The sequence below is a fragment of the Haematobia irritans genome, chromosome 5 (genome assembly GCF_050003625.1).
Source record: "Haematobia irritans isolate KBUSLIRL chromosome 5, ASM5000362v1, whole genome shotgun sequence".
Classification (NCBI taxonomy): Eukaryota; Metazoa; Arthropoda; class Insecta; order Diptera; family Muscidae; genus Haematobia; species Haematobia irritans.
The window spans coordinates 4,745,494-4,760,955 of record NC_134401.1 but is presented as its reverse complement, the minus strand read 5'-3'; the positions used below and the strand labels follow the sequence as shown (position 1 = coordinate 4,760,955).

The window sequence follows — 15,462 nt, the reverse complement described above, 5'->3', positions numbered from 1 at the left end:
AATGTGAATATTTTTCTTATTTAGCGACTAATTTCATACTATAAACCTACTAAAAATAAGAAAGAAAAGATTATTTTTAAACTTAGTAGAAAGATACATATTAAATAAAATTAATTACATTAATAAATTTAATTACAAGTGAATTGACTCCGTTGACTACCAATGTCCACTCAGGTGGACATCTTACTACACACACACTAACGTAAGTACACACCCAAAAATTGTCGTTTTGTACTATTTAACACTAGAATAAACTAGTTTTGAAGAAAAAAAAAATTTCAATGGCTACTTTTACTTCGGTAGTGAAAGGGTTAATATTTGGAAGGAGTCTATTGCTTATTTCAGTTGTACGTGCTTTTGTGAATTTAATACAAACGTTTTTAATGACATCTTTACCAAATTCAAAAATTCGTCACTCATCGTTCGACTTTCCTACAGAATACCCTAAATAACAATATTAATTAAAAAATAATCAATACCAACTTCATAACAATCAAATTCTATATTTGACAATAAATTTGAGTTTCTTCAGCTCTTGAAAGTCTAATCAAAATTTTTGTATCAATTACTTAATACTGTTCAAAATAAAAAAAGCACCAAAAGCACTAAATGAGAATGCCAGAAAAGGCGCCAAAAAGGCAATTTGGTGCGTTTTAGAAATCAAAAAGCACTAAATTTGGTGCTAAAAGCACCAAATTGGCAACACTGAGTATAACAAGACTTCTCAATTATCTTTGATTAAGCTCTACTTCAGTGTTGCCAGTATTTTTCTGTTTTATAGCAAGATAGTCCCAAAATTATGATGTTTTCGTCCCCAAAAATCCCCAATTTAAACATAAATTCCTCACAAAAATCTCCAATACATTTTTGACAAGTTTTTTTGAAAGAAAAAAACAAATAAAGCAAAAGGCTCTGCTGTAGAAAGTCAGTAATATGTTACTTTAAAAATCAAAATTTTGTCAAATCCAGCAAGCTGCAATAAGAGCAACACCAAGAGACAGATGATAGTCTTCCAAATGCTGGAGATATGAAAATGGGAGTTCGGTCACCTTGTATTTATGAACGAAAATTTACTTATAAATATTCAAGTGGTAAAATTGGGTGGTAACACGTTGCAAATGTTGGTAGAAATGGTAGATTTTTTATTGTTTGGTAGATTGGTAGATTTTGCAAGAGGTATTTCATAAATTTTCTTTAGAAATAATATAATAATACAGTAATATATTTTTTTAGAAAATTTTCTATAGAAATAAAATTTTGACAAAATTTTCTATAGAAATAAAATTTTAACAAAATTTTCTATAGAAATAACATTTTGAAAAAAATTCTATAGAAATACAACTTTGAAAAAAATTTCCACATACACGCTCACAAAAAATCGCTTCTGTAACATATACTCCCAAACATATTTTGCTTCAAGCATATACATTTTTGGCTATTGCCCAAATAAGTTCCAAACATTTTGTATTTTTGCACCCAAATTCAATAATGTTGTCTTCCAAAAAACAATATGTTATTATGTGAACATATAATATGTTTGGAAGCATTTTGCACCCAAAAATATTATATGCTTAAAAAAATTCTCCCAAACAATATTGTGCTCAAAATTTTATTTATTTATTTATATATTTACAATCATAATGAATTATGAAAATAAACAGGTAATATAGGTGCTAACAACATAGGTTTTCGACCTGAATGCTCAAAATTTTGTTTCTGCCCAATTGTATATTCCCCCACATCTTTCTCACTTCGACGAGATTTTTTAGTTCTTAGCACCTTTTTCTGTAATAAAAACATTGTAGAAGAAATTATCCAATTGTATAATTTTTTTTATTTTAATTTTACCTTTTGCCGGACGTGGATTCGAACAGCGGACCACACAGTTTGTAAGGATCAAAGAAGTAGCTGATCAATTGCCCAAGGAAAAATAAAATGTTAATTTTGTAATAACAAGCAACAACCACCAACTTAATTCAATATCGCTCCCTGTAAAATAGCGCTCCAAGCTACTAAACACATATATGTTTATAGGCTATTTCTAAATTAATATATGTTTGCATCCAAGCATATTATATTTACAAACATTTTATGTCCCAAACATAATATGCTCTAATATATTAACATATATGTCCCAAACATGTTATGCTAATTTATGAACATTATATGCTTGCACTCAACAATATTGTGTTTAAAAATTTGTGTTCCAAACATATAATGTTTATAGCCAAACATATGAAAAACAGTCTTTTTCATCCGTGTAGGAATAAAATTTTGACAAAATATTCTAGATAGGATTCTTGAGAAAATTGTCTATAGAAATAAAATTTTGAAAAAAATTTCTATAGAAATTATCATAATGGGCTGAATAGTCTAAGTGCGCCTGAAACTAAATCGGGCTGCCACACGCTCACAAAAAATCGCTTCTGTAACATATACTCCCAAACATATTTTGCTTCAAGCATATACATTTTTGGGTATTGCCCAAACATTTATATGTTTGATCTCTTCCAATATATAATATGTTTGAAAGCATATTGGTCTAAACAATATATGTTTGGGTAGTCTAAGTTCCAAACATTTTGTATTTTTGCATCCAAATTCAATAATGTTGTCTTCCAAAAAACAATATGTTATTATGTGAACATATAATATGTTTGGAAGCATTTTGCTAACAACATAGGTTTTCGACCTGAATGCTCAAAATTTTGTTTCTGCCCGATTGTATATTCCCCCACATCTTTCTCACTTCCACGAGATTTTTTAGTTCTTAGCACCTTTTTCTGTAATAAAAACATTGTAGAAGAAATTATCCAATTGTATGATTTTTTTTATTTTAATTTTACCTTTTGCCGGACGGGGATTCGAACAGCGGACCACACAGTTTGTAACGATCAAAGAAGTAGCTGATCAATTGCCCAAGGAAAAATAAAATGTTAATTTTGTAATAACAAGCAACAACCACCAACTTAATTCAATATCGCTCCCTGTAAAATAGCGCTCCAAGATACTAAACACATATATGTTTATAGGCTATTTCTAAATTAATATATGTTTGCATCCAAGCATATTATATTTACAAACAGTTTATGTCCCAAACATAATATGTTCTAATATATTAACATTATGTCCCAAACATGTTATGCTAGTTTATGAACATTATATGCTTGCACTCAAAAATATTGTGTTCCAAACATATGATGTTTATAGCCAAACATATGAAAAACAGTCTTTTTCATCCGTGCACTTTACTCTAACCTTTAACCTTCTATAGAAATAAAATTTCGAGAAAATTTTCTATAGAAATAAAATTTTGTTAAAAAAGATTAAATCGATTTCCCGAAAAAATCCACAAATTCATGGAAATTCCCCAACAAAACCCCAAGTTCCCAACTCAGAAATTTTGTCCCCATTCACGAAAAAATATCCCCAATTTCGGGGAAAATCCCCAATACTGGAAACACTTTTCTCACTGTTGTTGTTGTTTTGTTCGCCTTTAGGATTGCAATATCCTAACATGTTTGTCATTCCTTTTGTAGCGCAACGAAATAACGCTGTACTCGATGATGGGAAAAAAGATCGTAAAAATAACACAAAATTAATGTTGGTTGGTTGTATACGAAAACGAAAACGTTATTACGGAACATGTTCACTATACTACTGTCTTGTTTGTTATAAAAAACCAGCAGGCTACGTTTTGCAAGATTTCACTGGCCAAAAATTTCTAGTAATAATTTGCAATTTCTCTATCTGCCAACTGTCAAATATAATCTCTCTCCTTCGCTCTTTTGTTGGTTTTTCGGTGTAAACGAACTATTTCCAGTAAAAAATTTTAACGGAGCTAATATCGTCATTTTCGAGTCAAAAGTTGGAGGCCCTAGCTAATAACCTCACTTGCCAATGCTTTCTTATTTTTATACTAATTCTATATATAATTTTAGTATTAGTTATAAATAAATAAATAAAAAATAACCCGTCTTCGAATTTGATGAGCATTTTAAAAGAGAACAAAACCCAAAAATACAAGCGAGAAACGTAGAGCGCACCTTTATATTCTCTTTCGATAAAAAAAGAAAACAAACTAACATTAAGAGAGCTTCCATTACCATCAATATGCAGTGTTGCCAACTCCCCAAGGCCAAAAAGCACCAAAAATATATTATAAATTCTAACATACCACCTTCCACCACAAAATCGAAAATTAAATGCTCTACTAAAAAAAGAAAGAAAGAAAAAAAAAAAAAAAAAACTTCCGAAGATGTACCTATTATAGAACTTTTGTGAATTGAATTTTAAGAAGTTAAGGTGGGTATTAAGATCGAGTTTAGCTGCTAAAATAGTCATTTTTTGACAATTACAATTTCTTTAATAATTCATTTTAAGGAATACAAACTTTTTGAAAATTTGCTTTTGGCTATTCCCCATCAAGTTATAATAAAATGTGCAGCAAATATGCATAATTTTATGCCTTTTTTACTGATATAGTTTTCACTTTAGCGGCAAAACTCGAGCTTAGTACTCACCATTATGAACCGCTATTCAAGTATACACTTTGATCTATTAATATATGGAAGGAGTCTTATTTCAGTTGTGCGTGCTTTTGTGAATTTAATACAAACGTTTTTAATGACATCTTTACTAAATTCGAAAATTCGACACTCATCGCTCGACTTTCCTACAGAATACCCTAAATAACAATATTAATTAAAAAATAATCAATACCAACTTCATAACAATCAAATTCTATATTTGGCAATAAATTTGAGTTTCTTCGGCTCTTGAAAGTCTAATCAAAATTTTTGTATCAATTAAACTTAATACTGTTCAAAATAAAAAAAGCACCAAAAGCACTAAATGAAAATGCCAGAAAGCACCAAGTTGGTGCTTTTTTTGAAAAGGCACCAAAAAGGCAATTTGGTGCTTTTTAGAAATCAAAAAGCACTAAATTTGGTGCTAAAAGCACCAAATTGGCAACACTGTCAATATGAGTTGCATGCATTTAATATCGGCCTCCTCTCCTTGCTCAACAGGTTATTTTATTATCACTGAAAAACTGAACTAACAGTTCGCTTTTTAAGCTCGTACCGTACAGTTCGTGTTGTGTAAAGTAATTTGCTATTTTTGTAGTGCTATGTGTGTGTGTTTCTTATTTCTTCTGTGAACTATATAACAGTGTTAAAAAAACTATACCCATGGCAAACAAATTCGCCACATAAATTAAATAAATCCAATTGGTGTAAGTGTGTTTACTGTTCAGTTTTTAAAATGCCTACATAAATTTGTTGTCCATGGAGAAATTAATTTTGTCCAATAACATAACTGTTAGATCACTGTTGTACTTTTGTGGAAGTAATTTTTTGGTGAGTATGAAATTTTGCGTTATTTACTAGATATACAACAACAACAATAAGCTTCTCTTGTGGTAGAGAGAAAAAAAAGATTTGTATTTCTTCACACACACACACATGCTTCAGCATACGTTGCTTGTGGTGTATCGTCAACTCAATTCACTCTTGCTTCACCACAAAAATATGTGTGAGAACATAGTGGTGAATAAACCAGAAGATTTACAGAGCTTCAATATCGTTAACATGGCAAGAGGGGCAAAATAAATCTACAATGGTGTGGTGGTTATAAAAGGGAACCAAAAAAGAAAAAAACACAACAAAATTGCGAGTGAGAAAAGTAGGGTTCAATGTTATGCTCTCTTACGATTAAAAAAACAAAACACTGAGAGTTTCCGTTGCCATCAACATGACTTGCATTAGTTTAATATCCCCTTCCTCTCCTTATCCAACAGGTTATTTTATTAAGATCTAAAATTGAAACAATCAGTTAGTTTTTTATGTATCGTCGACTTTAGTCGAACATATCAGAGATTTAAGAAAAGTCGTACCGAAAACATTTTTCGTTTTTTTTTTGGAATTTCTTCGAAAATTTCAAATTTTTATCAACAAAATGTTTTTTGGTTACAAAATGTTTATTTCTGCAATAAAACATAATGTTTGATCACAAAAAACACAGTCCATTTCATAGTAAAAATGTAATATTGTATTGTTTAATGTCGAACATCTTTTCGGCATCTTGACAGATTGTTTGTATTACAGAACTAAAAAACCTTGTGGGAGTGAGAAAGATGTGGGGGAAGATGCAATTTGCCAGAAAATTACAAGAATTTTTTTTTTGAATTAGTCTTTATGAAAAACTGTTCCAAGCAAACTTCCTTAAAGCGAAAAGTAAATGCGAAACGATACTTTGTCTAAATAAATATTTTGTTTGTTTAAAATTTCGTTTGGGAGGAAAGAAATATTTTTTTTTGCGTGAGAGATCTTATAACATATACTGGAATGTGATCAATAAATTTAACAAAAATTGGGAAATAAAGGGGTACAATTATAACATTGAGATAATAATAATGTTTTAAAAAATGGTGAAAAGTGTTAGATTGTCAGACTTTACTTTTCCCTTATTGTTAGCACAATCACGTCAGTTTTGTATTTGAATTCTAATAAGTTTTTTGTCTCTTTCCATACATTGCTTCCTTTCCAACAAAAAACTGCACATTGAAAAGTCAATGATCAAATTAAAGCTAATCGAAATGTTGATAAATTGACGAAGAGTTTTTGTCTACACTCAAAAAAAAGTTCACTTGGATTCAAAGATTTTGACCTTACCTTAAGGATTTTGGTATTGATTCCGAGCCAAAGATGCGGCTACTTTAAAATAAAGACCTTTTTTAGCGACCTATGCTCAAGTACAAATAATTACCAGTTTAAAAATCCAAATTATAACGGATACTTAAAAGTAAAAAATGTTTTCTTAATTCCAAAAAAACTTTAAACCAAAGACACAAAATCCTTAAAATAAGTCTTAGCCTATATTTGAAGCGTTTTTATCGTAAATCTAAAGTTTAAATATTTCAGTTAATTTAATCACAATTTCTTTAAATCAAAAATGTGTTTCTTTACTTTAAGAAAAATTTGCCTTAGTTCAAAGACATGTGAATTTAACGGAGGGATGCAAATTGACAAAATTTGTGTCCTAAATTTATTAAAATAAAATTTGCAGCTAAGCTTATAAAATTATTTTGATTAAAATTTCATTATTTTAAATAAATTTGTCCTTAATATTTTGTAAATTTCGCATCCTAAAATGTAATCTTTAATATCACGTAAATATTTTTTTCAGTGTACACGACTCCAACTTTCTGCAACTATATTTTAACACAATCTCATGTTTTATACCCTCCAACATAGGTATATTAACTTTGTCATTCCGTTTGTAACACATCGAAATATTGCTCTAAGACCCCATAAAGTATATATTCTGGGTCGTGGTGAAATTCTGAGTCGATCTGAGCATGTCCGTCCGTCCGTCTGTTGAAATCACGCTAACTTCCGAACGAAACTAGCTATCGACTTGAAACTTGGCATAAGTAGTTGTTATTGATGTAGGTCGGATGGTATTGCAAATGGGCCATATCGGTCCACTTTTACGTATAGCGCCCATATAAACGGACCACCAAATTTGGCTTGCCGATCCTCTAAGAGAAGCAAATTTCATCTGATCCGACTAAAATTTTGTACATGGTGTTAGTATATGGTCTCCAATAACCTTGCAAAAATTGGTCCACATCGGTCCATAATTATATATAGCCCCCATATAAACCGATTCCCAGATTTGACCTCCGGAGCCCCTTGGAAGAGCAAAATTCATCCGATCCGGCTAAAATTTTGTACATGGTGTTAGTATATGGTCTCTAACAAACATGCAAAAATTGGTTCATATCAGTCCATAATTATATATAGCCCCCATATAAACCGATCCCCAGATTTGACCTCCGGTGCCTTTTGGAGAAGCAAAATTCATCCGATCTGGTTGAAATTTGGTACATGGTGGTAGTATATGATATTTAACAACCATGCCAAAAGTGTTCCATATCAGTCTATAATCGTATATAGCCCCATATAAACCGATCCTGAGATTTGGTTTTGGAACCACTTGGAGAAGCAAATTTCATCCGAGTCAGTTGAAATTTGGTACATTGTGCTACTATATGGCCATTAACAACCATGCCTAACCATGTCGTCTATACACGGATGAAAAAGGCTGTTTTTCATATGTTTGGCTATAAACATTATATGTTTGGAACACAAATTTTTAAACACAATATTTTTGAGTGCCAGCATATAATGTTCATAAACTAGCATAACATGTTTGGGACATATATGTTAATATGTTAGAACATATTATGTTTGGGACATAAAATGTTTTTAAATATAATATGCTTGGATGCAAACATATATTAATTTAGAAATAGCCTATAAACATATATGTGTTTAGTAGCTTGGAGCGCTATTTTACAGGGAGCGATATTGAATTAAGTTGGTGGTTGTTGCTTGTTATTACAAAATTAACATTTTATTTTTCCTTGGGCAATTGATCAGCTACTTCTTTGATCCTTACAAACTGTGTGGTCCGCTGTTCGAATCCCCGTCCGGCAAAAGGTAAAATTAAAATAAAAAAAATCATACAATTGAATAATTTCTTCTACAATGTTTGTATTACAGAAAAAGGTGCTAAGAAATAAAAAATCTCGTGGAAGTGAGAAAGATGTGGGGGAATATACAATTAGGCAGAAACAAAATTTTGAGCATTCAGGTCGAAAACCTATGTTGTTAGCACCTATATTACCTGTTTATTTTCATAATTCATTATGATTGTAAATATATAAATAAATGAATAAAATTTTGAGCACAATATTGTTTGGGAGAATTTTTTTTAAGCATATAATATTTTTGGGTGCAAAATGCTTCCAAACATATATGTTCACATAATAACATATTGTTTTTTGGATGCAAAAATACAAAATGTTTGGTACTTAGACTACCCAAACATATATTGTTTAGACCAATATGCTTTCAAACATATTATATATTGGAAGAGATCAAACATATAAATGTTTGGGCAATACCCAAAAATGTATATGCTTGAAGCAAAATATGTTTGGGAGTATATGTTACAGAAGCGATTTTTTGTGAGCGTGTAGTTAAGTATAGCCCTCAGATAAATCGATCCCCAATCACACAAAAATTGGTCGACATCAAGTTCATAATTGTTATAGCCCCCATATAAGCGATCCCCATATTTCAATTCTGGCTCTCTACGTACCGTGCAAAAGTGCATATCGATTCGTAATTATTTGTAGACTTACCTATACATACCTTTTTTGTCTAATATATACCAGGTATGGACTAACTCACAATTTAGAAAACGATGTTAAGAATTTTAAAGATACCACAACCCAAGCAATTCGATTGTGGATGACAGTCTTTCGTAGAAATTTCTATGCAATCCATGGTGGAGGGTACATAAGATTCGACCTGGCCGAACTTGAGCCGTATATACTTGTTTGTATTCGAATCCTTGTAAGTTTTTTGTCTTGGGAGCCACCGTGGTGCAATGGTTAGCATGACCGCCTTGCATACACAAGGTCGTGGGTTCGATTCACACAAAAAATTTTTTTTCTGATTCAATCACCAAATTAATTGATCCAATTAATTTTTTAATTGAAATGTCTTCAATCACGAAAATGATAGTATCAATCACAGTTTTAATTGGGCATAGAAAAAATTCTTGATTAAAAAATTAATTGATTTTTTTCAGCAAATTTCAATTAATTTTTTAATTGATTCAATTAAAAATTTAATTGATGTTGATTGCAAAACTCAAATAATTTATTAATTAAAAAAGGTAACTATATTTAATTACTTTCTGAATTGGCTTAAAGTTTTTATTTGGATTAACAAATGATTGGTTGAAATACATTTTTCATTAAAACTTAAAAAAAATCAGCACTTTTTTTAACTGAATTAGTCTTCCGAATTTGATTAAAAAGTTAATTGTATCAATTAATTTTTTAATTAAAAATTTTAAAATGTTCAATCGTTGACTTAATTAACTTAATTTTCTATCATGATTAAAAAGTTAATTGTATCAATTAATTTATTAATTGAAAAAATGTTCAACTTCAATTAACTTTTTAATTGGAAATATTTTGGTGATATTTTTTTCTGTGTTCCTGCTACGACCGAACACCAAAAAGTTTGTCACCGGTGGATTATCCCACCTCAGTAATGCTGGTGACATTTCTGAGGGTTTCAAAGCTTCTCTAAGTGGTTTCACTGGAATGTGGAACGCCGTTCGGACTCGGCTATAAAAAGGAGGTCCCTTGTCATTGAGCTTAACATGGAATCGGGCAGCACTCAGTGATAAGAGAGAAGTTCACCACTGTGGTATCACAATGGACTGAATAGTCTAAGTGAGCCTGATACATCGGGCTGCCACATAACCTAACCTAAGTTTTTTGTCTTTTGTCATAAATTGCTACCTTTCTTCTTTTCCAAAAAAATGGGACATTTTTTCCTTAATATTTAAATACAATCTCATCTTTTTTGTCTTTGAATCCTTGTAAGTTTTTTTATTTGCCATAAATTGCTTCCTTTTCTTCTTTTCCAAACTCTGTTTGATTGTCTTTTGATAAATCCAATTTTTTTCTTCATTTTTCTTTCAAGTGCTCACACTTTTGTCATCCAGTGTGCCAGTACTTAGGCACGTTCGATGTGTGAGATAAGTACACATACGCCGAAGCTTATATTTTCAAATAAACAAACCTCCATACCAATGGTAAACCTGTACCATGGCAGCACAAAAGGAGGATATTAAGAACGTAGAAAATAAAAATCAATATTGAAAAGATCTTCGAAGACATATAGAAACAATAAAAGAAAATTATAAGGAAATCATAAAGAAACCATTAATAAAAGGCAAAAGAAAATCAGCTGGAATAAATCCACGACATTTCATCTCTCATAAATATGTTATAGCTTGTCATACAATTTTTCTTCAATAATTGAATTTGGCATTTAATCTTATTTGCTTATATGATATTAGAAAATCATAGCAGTTCTTCTTGCTAATAATTCCCATTATTGTTATATTTCTCATTTTTAAACACACACGCACTCTCTCTCTCTCTTTCTCTCTGTATCTCACTCTCATTTCCTATTTTATTTAATTAATTATTTTCAAATTAATTGATTTATATGAAACCCTTATGACTACCACCCAGTAGCTATTAGCACCATTTCATTGCCACATATGGGGGACCACGTAATGATTCTCTGTTTTGTAGTAGCAGCATTCCTCTCATAACCATTAAGAGTTTCTCAATTTTCTTTGGCAAAAACAAAATACCAAGCAACATAGTATGGTGACCATGTATCAAGGGAGAAAAAAAAAACCAAGAACTCAACTCAAGCATTTATTATGGCAAAGATGTTGTTGTCCTAATTAAAAGCAACATTTCTCTGTTTTTTTGCGAATGCCATTCAACAATTGATATCCTTGGGTGAATGACAATAAAGTTTCATGGTAACACACCTGACTGTGAACATAGAGTAAGTGAGAAAAGGATAGAGAGAGAGGGAAAGCCAAACTGAGAAATGAGTAATAGTTAAAGATAGGTATGCCAATATAGAATTAATAAATAAATAATTCCAAATAGAAGAGATAAACATTTTTTTTAATTTCAACAACAATAAAAAATATTTAATTTAATTTTAATTTTTTTAAATAGCTTCATGCTGAATAGAAAAAAACGATATTTTTTTGTTTTTGGGCTACATGTTTTCATTGATTTTTAACTAAATGTTTTTGGCAATATTGGTTTCACTGCCAAACATTTTCAGTTTGGTCTATAATTTAATCATGAACCGTCTTAAAAATGAACAACGCTTGCAAATTATTAAAAAAAAAATTAATTTTATTACCAAAATGCATGCTCTGTTAAGAGAGTTCTGAAACAGGTTACATCTTCGTCAATCTTTCAATCTGGTAATTCCTTGTCATTTTCTCTCCTTTAAGGGGTTACTTGCAATAACATTCCATATGGGCAACCCAATCAAATGGAAGCAATAAAATCTATGGCTTGACAAGGTACACTACTACAGAATGATTTATTCATGTGATTTAAAGAATTTAAACGATGTTCACAGCTTCACAGAACACAAAAAAAAACACAAAACCAAAGGACAACTAGAAATAGTTTGAAGTGTATCTTTGCTTTGGCTGGACCAACATACACTCCTGTGGGTAATATAACAAAATTACTTAATTAATTAAAAGAAAACAATACCGGGTACTTGATGGAGACTTTCCTCTTTTTTCCACTCTACCATTTCTGTCATCTAGTTTTCTATAGACTTAAGCTCGTGTTGGCTGGAAAGGACAACCATAACACATTTTTGTTGCAGTAGATGCATGACATGGACCTACATTAGCTAGTGCAACCGAATGCATCCATTATTGCTCAACACTCTCATATATCATCCTTGCAGTTAGTAGTTTTTCTACTGTTTGGAGTTTTTATGATACAGAGAAGGAGGAGTAGGGGGTGAAATCTTTCTTGGTGGTTTCTCATCTTGGACTGGCAAGTCATTAAGGCTTTTAACAAGTTTTAGTCGAAACTATTTCGTAAAAATAAATGGAAACATGAGGCTTCTGAAGCAAAGTGATGAAAAACCCCAGAAAGGAAACAATGTGGGAATTTAGTTACCAAATATGGTTGGCAGTTCACATTGGTTATGGACCTTTTCTGTATAAGTTCGAATAGAACATTAGCATCTAGGTGAAAAATAATGATCAGTTGTATTATTTATGGGGTTTTTAGCATATTTTTCATGCTGTCTGTTTGGATTGTAATGAGAATAAAAAGACTTTTTTAAAATTTGGATTTTTTTTTAAATTTTGTTTTTCATATTTGAAAAAATTAACTTTTCGAATTTCTGAAAATTTCCAAATATTTTATCGATGGGATTTAATCATTTTGCATCATATATGTTTGAGAATTGTAATGAGAGGGCCGACTATCACCATTTTCCTAATTCGAAAAACTAAAATTGGATGTTTACACCCACATTTATTATTTTTTTTACACTTTTCATCAAATATCATTTTTATCGACTTATTAAAAGTCATTTTTCTCCACCATATCTGTATACCCGGACGAAAAAGACTGTTTTTGATATGTTTGGGTATAAAAATTATATGTTTGGAACTCAAATTTTTTAACACAATATTTTTAAGTGCTAGTGCATATAATGTTCATAAACTAGCATAACATGTTTGGGACATAAAATGCTTGTAAATATAAAATGCTTGGATGCAAATTTAGAAATATCTTATAAACATATATGTGATAAGAAAACCAGTAAGGAAAGTCTAAAGTCGGGCGGGGCCGACTATATTATACCCTGCACCACTTTGTAGATCTAAATTTTCGATACCATATCACATCCGTCAAATGTGTTGGGGGCTATATATAAAGGTTTGTCCCAAATACATACATTTAAATATCACTCGATCTGGATGAATTTGATAGACTTCTACAAAATCTATAGACTCAAAATTTAAGTCGGCTAATGCACTAGGGTGGAACACAATGTTAGTAAAAAAATATGGGAAACGTTTAAATCTGAAGCAATTTTAAGGAAACTTCGAAAAAGTTTATTTATGATTTATCGCTCGATATATATGTATTAGAAGTTTAGGAAAATTAGAGTCATTTTTACAACTTTTCGACTAAGCAGTGGCGATTTTACAAGGAAAATGTTGGTATTTTGACCATTTTTGTCGAAATTAGAAAAACATATATATGGGAGCTATATAGAAATCTGAACCGATTTCAACCAAATTTGGCACGCATAGCTACAATGCTAATTCTACTCCCTGTGCAAAATTTCAACTAAATCGGAGTAAAAATTGGCCTCTGTGGTCATATGAGTGTAAATCGGGCGAAAGCTTTATATGGGAGATATATCCAAATCTGAACCGATTTCAAGCAAATTTGGCACGCATAGTTACAACGCTAATTCTACTCCCTATGCAAAATTTCAACTAAATCAGAGCAAAAAATTGGCCTCTGTGGGCAAATGAGTGTAAATCGGGCGAAAGCTATATATGGGAGCTATATCTAAATCTGAACCGATTTTACTGATATTTGGCAAGTTTTTCGAGACTCATAAATTATTCGGATGTACGGAATTTGAGGAAGATCGGTTGATATACACGCCAATTATGACCAGATCGGTGAAAAATATGTATGGCAGCTGTATCTAAATCTGAACCGATTTTTTTCCAAAATCAATAGGGATCGTCTTTGAGCCGAAACAGGACCCTATACCAAATTTTAGGACAATCGGACTAAAACTGCGAGCTGTACTTTGCACACAAAAATACATCAACAGACAGACAGACAGACGGACATCGCTAAATCTCAGAATTTAATTCTAAGCCGTTCCGTATACTAAAAGGTTGGTCTATGATTACTCCTTCTTGGCGTTACATACAAATGCACAAACTTATTGTACCCTGTACCACAGTAGTGGTGAAGGTTATAAAGAGACCTGCAGAGTGTGCTACAAGTAAAAGAATGGAAGTAACCAATTGGCGCTTTAAAAATATACACAAAGAAAATTTCATTAAAATTTTTTTCTACCAAAATATGTTTGGGGCATATGTTAAAAAAATCCCTTCTGTAACATATACCCCAAACACATTTGCTTCAAGCATATATATTTTCAGGATTGGTCCAAACAAAATATTGTTTGTATTGTTCAAACATATAATGTTTCACTTAGGGCATACACTGGTAGTAAAAAATTTGCGTGGATATATTTTTAAGGCGCCAATTTGTTACTTCCATTATTTTACTTGTGGTGCCCACTTGGAATACATTAGCCTGTGTAGTAAATGACTTGTTTTAATTTTGCCAACTTATTACTTTGAAAATTTTAATTTGGTTTCTTGATAATAACATAGCAACATTTGCTTGAATTGAAATATATGTCAATCGTCAATATTTTTTTTTCCAAAAAAATTATATTCATTCAAAAAATCAATCCTCTCCTTAAAAGCATTTAAATATTTGTTATTTTAAATCAATTTTTGTAATTTACTTATTAAAATAAATCTGTAATTTTGAGGTTTATATAAACTGGTTGTGTGACTGAAGGATCTCAATCCTGTATCCAAAATACCACCCTTAACAAATAATTGGCTGACTTCTCAAAACACTAATTTTATCGTGGATACTAAGAAGATGATTATCTACATTGGTGACCCCGAATGAAAACGAATTGCGCATATTAAAATTAATCTTGCTGAAATGAATATAGAGAGATATAACTACGAATGAATGTAAGCAGCGGCTCTATTTGATACATTGGATTTAAGTTCTCATCACCTCGTGTTATCAGATGCTGCTCGAAGCATATACAACAAGAAGAGAAAAAGACGTGAATTTTTAGTGAGTAGAGGGAGATACCATTGATTGATGACCAATTTCATTATTTTTTTTATGTAACACAGTTTAATTTAGCATAAGATATTTTTTTTTACTTT

General features: G+C 31.0%; 1 long non-coding RNA gene across 1 annotated transcript in view; it reads left to right on the top strand.

The window, feature by feature from the left end:
- The first annotated feature begins 5,097 nt into the window (after nucleotides 1-5,097).
- LOC142241875 (uncharacterized) overlaps nucleotides 5,098-15,462 on the top strand; it is a 132,733-nt gene continuing 122,368 nt past the window's right edge. The window contains exon 1 of the long non-coding RNA XR_012723851.1: nucleotides 5,098-5,360. This is a non-coding gene — a long non-coding RNA (uncharacterized LOC142241875). The remainder of the gene's footprint in view (nucleotides 5,361-15,462) is intronic.